At 38.9% G+C, this 8109-nt stretch overlaps 1 long non-coding RNA gene across 6 annotated transcripts; it reads right to left on the bottom strand.

The window, feature by feature from the left end:
* Window positions 1-1467: 1467 nt before the first annotated feature.
* LOC127075571 (uncharacterized) lies at window positions 1468-6355 on the bottom strand. Of its 6 annotated transcripts, none has more exons than XR_007786578.1 (11): window positions 4873-6355; window positions 4627-4728; window positions 4289-4534; window positions 4104-4194; window positions 3937-4026; window positions 3284-3649; window positions 2907-3193; window positions 2618-2685; window positions 2345-2547; window positions 1871-2273; window positions 1468-1751 (listed from the first exon to the last, which is right to left on the bottom strand). It is a non-coding gene; the product is annotated as an uncharacterized LOC127075571 (long non-coding RNA). The 6 variants fall into 6 exon arrangements; XR_007786574.1 differs by having other exon boundaries at window positions 3758-4026; XR_007786575.1 differs by having other exon boundaries at window positions 3284-4026; window positions 4289-4531.
* Window positions 6356-8109: the final 1754 nt, after the last annotated feature.

Here is an 8109-nt window from a genome sequence, read left to right on the forward strand (position 1 = left end):
TAGCCATGCGATATTTGAAAACTCTTTCATTTGTTAGAATCAAGTGAACCTCATGTTTCATCTTTCGTTCCAATTTTATCGAGGTGATTATTCATCTGTCATTTGTCTTATAACCAGTTTTCACCCCCCTTTCGAGTAAATCATGTGTCAAGTGCAAAATATTTTATTTTGGGTCATCATGCATATTCATTTTTTCATTCATTCATGATTCAAAGAAATTTCATCCATATCCTCCATTTCATATTCATATTTCCACATTTTATATTCGAATTTTTATTCATATCTCTTTATTCACATTGGAAAATTTTCCATTTATATTCAAGAAATTCCACGTATTCATTCATTCAATCATGATCATCCGTTTACATGGCATATGAATAAAGAACTTCATCACGTGAATATTTGAAGGTTTAACATACAAGAGGACGAGTTTGGTTATGCCACGACGTTATCTATTTTCATTCACATAAACGTTATAATTATTACAAGTCATAAGCTTACAAATTTACAAAGTGGGAGTTTGGACCAATCTCAATTCACCCAAACCCCAAGAATCCCAATCCCAACTATTTCAAATCAGAACACAAAGCTCCATCCTCACTCACTCTTAGCTCATCACTATTTCAAAATTTCACGCCTCAATTTCATATCGATTGCACTGCATTTCCAAAAGAATTATATGTGGAAGTATGTCTTCTGCATTGGAACTTTTAGCTGCTTCTCCTTATTGTACATCGATTGAGAAAATATTTGGTATTGGGGGTGGTGAGATATTTAGAGACGCTCTCAATGCACCAGAATGTGAAGCTATCCACATCACAAAAATTCACACAAGCTTTGAATGTGACACTTTTATGCCTCTAATTGATTTCGCTACATTTCGGCCACGGTACTCCTTCCAGTTATGACATGTTTGTCACACAGCGCTCTCATATTGTGCAGCTAGCCATTCGACAAGCAGCTGGTGATATGCGTCTCATGAATCCTATATCATTGGTGGAGAACTACTCTGCATGCAGAATTAATACGGTCGGCCAACGAGTGTTGCCTAAGGGGCAGGTTTGGAAACCTCATCTGTTGCTCTTATCTTTTACGTAAATAATTCTGGCTGAAGCAAATGCTCTACTTAAGTTACAAGACAGTCAACCTGAAAAACCTTACACAGCTCGTGCAAGAATGCAACCATTACCATTTCTTTTGTCATCCCTTCTGCAGTCAAGACCGCAATTAAAGTTTCCAGAGGAGCAATTTAGTGACGAGGACAATCTCGATGACGATCTTGATGAACCATGAGATTCTGGTAATGAAACAGACCCTGATGACTTGCCACCATTTAAACCTTTGACAAAAGCCCAGCTCAGAAACCTTTCTAGAGCTTAGAAGGAAGCATATCTGGACGAGTTTGAGTACCAAAAAAAACTCTTTGTGAAGAAACAATTGAAGTATGAAAAAAGCATAGGAAGATGATGAAGGAAATGGCCAAAAACATTTATTGTTGTTTCTCATGCTAGAGAATTTTTAAACACGGTAGTTACTGATATAATTCACTTACAAAACCAAAAGCTAACCACTTATAAAGGGAATTATGATACATTTGAGAGGACTCGAGAAGAACAGATTAAAAACCAACAAAAAGCAGTAGAGGCACATGAGCGCTCAAGAGCTCATATGCAGACCCTCACGGCTGCTTCGTCGCCATCGACACATATTCTTGGCTCCACAAGGGCGCCCTTTCTTGCAAGCACTGACCTCTGCAAAGTTAAACAAGAGAACAAGCACTCTAGGGTTAGAAAAGATAATTTTGAACATGATTTGAATGGAAATTATACAGCTGCCTATGAGTGCTACCAGAAAGCTTTTGATATTTCACCTGTGATTGCGTGAGAACTAATTCAGTCGACAATCAGGCATGCTTCAGCCTTTTCTTAGACAGCATTCAGGGATAAATGACATGAAGCTTCAACATCAACAACAGCAAACCTAACCCGGCTTGCTTTCTAAAACATCCTGTCATGTTGGACTTCCTTCCACTACTACAAATAATAAGTTGTCTGCTTCTGGTTATAGTATACGCACTGTGGAAACGGGAACTGCGCCATCTATCATTACTGATGATGTTCCATCTTGCTCTACTTCACTTTCCACAAATAACTGTGCCCGTGCGCTTCCTCCAGCGACAACATCCCATACACTTATGAACACAATAGGGAATGACATGGCTCAGTCTGCTGTGACAATCTTGAGTCAAAGTTCTAATCCAAATATGGTAAAACCTGTACAACCAAATTATCCAGTTAAGGTTGGTTTAAACATTTCCGAAAATCACAATTAAGGAAATTTTTACCCTCAGACATGCTTGAATGGTGGTGCTGTCGAGACAAACTGTTTGGATACGTCGTCTGCTACGACTACAGTTTGCCTTTCTCAGAGTAATACATGCTTTCATCAAAATGAAAACCCGTTATCTTACAATCCACCGTCGGTGTTTTGTAGAGACAACATTCGAAATGTGGAAATCCAGGCTAATGCTAGCCTAATGCAACAGAACTGGAAACACGCGTTGATACATTAGGGACTCACGCTATTGAAGCAAGTCAAAACTTAGATCAATACTAACCTTGTAAAACAGTCTATTCATTAGCCGGCGCACCAAGAAACCAAGCTTGCGGCTTTCCGTTGACAAACCTACCAATTCACAATGTAATAATGTCAGTCGAACATTGCACCAACAACAAGTTGTAGCAGGAAATTCATAGCAGTCCCAAACAAGGATTACAGTAATTTAAACATAACTATTATGTTAATGCTGATGGATGTGTGAGAATGCTTGATTTTTACATACGTCAACCTAGGGGTATTCAGAACATCTGCATATACCATAAGCAAGATGTTTATGCTAAATTTACCTAGCGAGTAATTCTGAGAATGTTGTTTCTACAAAGACTATCAATGGAAGTGGAAGGAGCCCTATGTTTAAATGACAACCTTCGTATCAATGTTTGTAACGTTGATTCGTCTCTTAAATGGTTTGTTCAGTTGTCAATTGTTTATACTGGTCCTACGCCTGATGTTATGGAAATGTCGGCAATGCTTGTTAAGGAGGCCACACGTGATGTTGCAGCTTCAAAGTCCCCGGGCGATGAACAAGTTTCAGGAACCAAAGAGGTACAAAGAGTGGATGTCAAAGATGATCCTGCACGGTATCAAACGCAACAATTTCAGTATAAATTCGCCAAGCCTACGACACACATAAGATGGCATGAACAAAGAAGAAAAAGCTTACCGTAAGTGAATGTCGGCATGGTGTGAACTACAAGAATTAGTCTTAGTATTCTCAAAATCAACAAGGAGAAAGTGGATGAATGTTATAATGCTATTGTTGAGGTTACCAATGAAAATAATTATGGTCATAAACGAAAATATGAACAAATCCCTGGAAGTGCAAGTAGTGTAATTGATGTTGTTTTTAGTTCTGATGGTTCCATTGATTCATGGAAAGTGGGTTCATCCTCGTATTCAACCTCAGAGCCTGTTTTTAAGAAAACAAAAACTCAAAGGCAAAATAGGAATTTGTCACCTCTTAATAGGGCCATTGTTGGAATTCTTGCCATTGCAGCTACTACGCATCCAAACCCATTAATGTCTGCAACTGCAACAGGAAATTCAGTTCGGCCATCCAGCCAGGAAAACCTTTCTTCTGTTGAGACAAAATAATATAAAGTAGATATGGAAAATTTTCAAATGGATCATCTTCTACCATTTAGACAATTCAATTCTTTTAAAAGTGAAGTGCTGGTTAGGAATAACTTCAATTGACAAGTAATGGGAATCAAGACCAGTTAGTGCATTGGAAGCTAATCTTTTGTAAGAAGCAAATAGAGATCAGAAGTCCAGAAATATGTAACATCAGCCAAAACAATCCAACACCATACACACTTGTTGTTGTTGACTGCCAGACTCGTGCCTTCTCCGCACATGCTGCCGGGCTCTTTGGGAAATCAAGCAGCAAGTGACATGAATGCAAAACTGTCAACAGAGAAAAAAGTTATTGTGGCATGTTGTTAAGTTCAAATTCAGCTAAGAAAAACTAATAGAGTATATACCTGGAAAGATGGTCTGTGACATTTTAAGTGAGGAAAACTCCTACCATTGAATCCACAACTGATCATTTACATCGACAAAGTCGTCTGTCTCCTGTTGATCATGTTTTATATTAATATATGAAATATGAAACTAAAGCCAGTGAATGTGAAGGATTAAACTTTGATTGAAGGTTTTGCACTGATACCTTGTACAAGATGCATCAGTGCAATGATTGATTCCGCTCGTCCACGGAACACATTACATTCTCCTTCCCACCGTTTGGCTTTGTCTTCATCTGTTCCTGGTAGCAGTAGAAGTGGACCATATGAGGTTGATCCTACCCATGTCACAACAGCAGGGAGTGGTTCAATTTACACTGATGTTGTTCAAAAGAATCTGTTTGGTTCTCCCCAATTGCATCAATGTACCACCAACAATAGAAGAGAAGCTGCTGCAACACAAACACACAAAAACCAGTCTAAGTGGAAAAAACGCATCCTATTTTCATCTAAGTAAGTTTACAGTGGTGAAACCGTTTCTTACCAACGGTGAAGTTTTTGGAGATTGGAGAGTAATTGAAGGAGGGACCACCAACTGGGGATAAGGACAAAATCTTCAAACGGCTCTTGTACGAAGGTTTCTCCACTACACGGCAGGAAACATAACAGAGGAAGGAGATTAGTCGCATATAAAAGGGCAATTACTATTCACAAAAAAACCCTAGAATTGAGCGGCCGATACTGTTCACAAGAAAAAAATCAGATAGAAATGGGAGAAAGAAAACCCTACCATCGCACTGCAGAAACTCACGCCGAACGTCACTCATTGCTCTATTTCCATAAGATTGTTGAGCTGTCACATTGAAGCGCAACCAGACTGAGCTAAACTTTGTTTTACTCAAAATCGTCAACACTTTCAACAAAGACGCGGAGAAGGGGGTGAGGAGGCGAAGAAGAAGATAGGGGAATCAGAGTCATCTATCTGAGGTATATTCTCATCCGTCGAATTCTCGCCGGAGTGGTGAAGCTCCGGCGAAATCTCCTTTTGTGTGATTTTAAGATTTCCGTTGATAAGGTCCTTGAGTATTCCAAGGTTTTATGCTTTAACCCGGTGGATTGTTTTCGTTGGTGGATTGTTGTCCTTTGACGTTGCTAGTTCATAAGGCTAGTTTGTTTTGATCTGTTCGACTCAGCGTCTTTGTGATGTTCTAAGCTTAGACGCGGGTTCAGATTTTGTCTGTTTAGGTGTGTGGGATCTTTTTTGGATAAGGGAGAAGAACCAAGGCGGATAGGGCTAGATTATTGGGAAGGAATTGTTTCGTTTCCATTTTCACCATTTATGGCTCACTGTTTGTTTTCCTAAAATGTGGTTTTTTAATAGTCATTAGTGAAGTTTTTTATTTTCCACTTCCCAGGGTGAGCTTTCTGTTTACTTTCTCTCCTGCATTGATGACCGCTCCACCTTGGGACACCTGCCTTCACGTGACCATTGAACTTCCCTCCTGGTCCTTTTCGCGCTTGGACTTTGCTGGAGTGGGCCTCCACTGACCCGAATATGGGATTTAGGTTCGTGGGCCTTAAACAAACCTAATTCGGTAGCCCATGTTTGGCCCTTTTCATTTTTTTCTTTAGAAGTTTCCGGTTAGCACGTAGGTTTTGTTGGTCTTAATCTACCAGTAGGCAAGTCATGGCTGGGTGGAGATGAAGATAGTTCACCTCCTCCTTAGTCCTGGGTTCGATACCCAGGTGTGTTATTTTGGTTCTTCAACATTTCAATTTCTCATATTTTCTTGAATTCTCATATTTAGGTTTTAACCTAATTTCTTCTATACTTTTTTTTAATGTCTCCCTTTTTATTTTGGCAAAGCATCGATTTTAATTTATGGATTCAACAATTCCCATGTTGTTTATCCATGATTATTTTTATCGATACATCGATAGTATTTCACTGCATTTTGATTAATCACATATGACATTTCCATTATTGTCAATATGTGCAAACCGACTTTGAGCACATTATCTAGATTTCTTGTTTGCTTTTCAATTTCCATCTGCCTTGCACGTCATTGCATTATGCGACTTTGATTCGCATCCTCGCATCCCGATTTTTATCCGTGCACGTCCCGATGTTGTTTCTTTCAATTTAATTTTTGAGTGTTTCGTAAATATTACTTGTTGTGTTATTTATTTTCTTCACATGGCTTACTCTTGGACCTTCTTACAATGAGACAGTTCCCTTGCACCTACGCTCATGTATTGTTTATTCATTGATTGGTCCGATTTAATTATTCCATTACTTTGAATCCCCATTCGACAAAATGTATCCCCACTCCCCTGTTGTGTAATAATTTTACTGCTTTTTATTTCTCTATTTGCTTGACTGTTTAGTTAGCTACTAACCCAAGAATAAAATCAACCATTTCAAAAAGATCAAAAATAAAAAACTCGATCCAACGTCGAGTATTTTCTCAATAAACAAATCAATCCATTTCTCCCTCCCATTCTATTCCATTTCTTTCAAACCTTCATCAAATGCTTGATCCAACGTCAAGCCATTTTTCATAATAAAAACTCAAAAAATATTAATTCATATTTAAGACCTTTTCAATAAAGATGGAAATGGAACGTGGTGGATACCACGCACTCATGAGACTGGGGTTCGAGATGGATGTCTCGCCTTTCCTAGCTCTCGCCATCATCCAAATTTATCTATTATGTTTCTCTCAAACACTCATTCAAATTTCTCTTAAACGTCCATCAATGCTTGATCCAGTGTCAAGTCATTTTCACAACAAAACTCAAAATACTTAATTCCTATCTAAACACTTTTCAATAAAGATGGAAATGGAACATGGTGGATACCGTGCACTCCTGAGATTAAGATTCGAGGTGGATGCCTCGCCTATCTTAGCTCTCGCCATCATTTAAAATTGTCAATGCGGTTTCTTCAAACCCTTTCTTAATCAAATTCAAAATACTTAATCCTTATTTAGCACTTTTGCAAATAAGATGGAAATGGAATGTGGTGGATACCACGCACTCCTGAGACTAGGATTCGAGATGGATGTCTCGCTCATCCAAGTTCTCGCCATTACTCAAAACACATCAAACCAATCAATTTCTTTTCTCGTTGTCGTGCGATTGACCCTCTTAAACCTTTTCTCAAACGAAAGGTACTTTGTTTCAAAACAATGCAAGGCAATGTTTCTCCACCTGTTTTGGGTAGGCCAACAATGTTTTCGTCGATTTGACACAAAGTAGCTTTCGCTAAAATCGACCAACAAACACACATTTTTCTACCCAGAACTACGTAAGCCTTGATTTCTCTATTGAGATACGTAGGAGCAGGATTTGTAAATCTTGTCAGGCCCACTAATAAAAAAAACTTAGGTTTAGTCCTTCGTCAAAAAATCCAAAAATATTCTCCTCTCATCCTTTCTTTCTTTCCCACTTAATAACTTAAAGCCTAACATTTCAAACGAACACTAATGCGCACAACTAACCTAACGGTTCTCGTTGAGTACAACGGACGTGAAGGGTGCTATAACCTTCCCCTTGCGTAATCGACTCCCGAACCCTGATTTGGTTGCGACGACCAATATCATTGTCGTTCTTTCTTGGGTTTTGTCGATATTTCCCCTTTCGTTTTTAGGAATAAATAATGTTCGGTGGCGACTCTGTTCAGTCCATCATTGCGAGCGTGCGATTGCGCTTCGCTTAGGTCGTATTTTCATTTTTCGAGGTACGACAACTACCACAAGCTGGGGATCTTCCAACTGTACACAGAGATGTGGATAAGATCAGTCATAGAAGAACTCTATTGGGGATCTTATCAAGGGGAGATATGAAATTCTGTGGGGAACAACCACCAAATAGAAACACATCAATCAAACATTCACTCTTAACCACTGAAGGAAAATCTTTGTTGCGGAGAAAGATCCAATCACTCCACTGGGGAAGGAAATAAACATCTTCCTCGAAGTCCCGAAGTCAAACTAGGATCAGGTAAAGTCTTAGCTGGGGAAGC

This window comes from Lathyrus oleraceus, chromosome 4, assembly GCF_024323335.1.
Source record: "Lathyrus oleraceus cultivar Zhongwan6 chromosome 4, CAAS_Psat_ZW6_1.0, whole genome shotgun sequence".
Classification (NCBI taxonomy): Eukaryota; Viridiplantae; Streptophyta; class Magnoliopsida; order Fabales; family Fabaceae; genus Lathyrus; species Lathyrus oleraceus.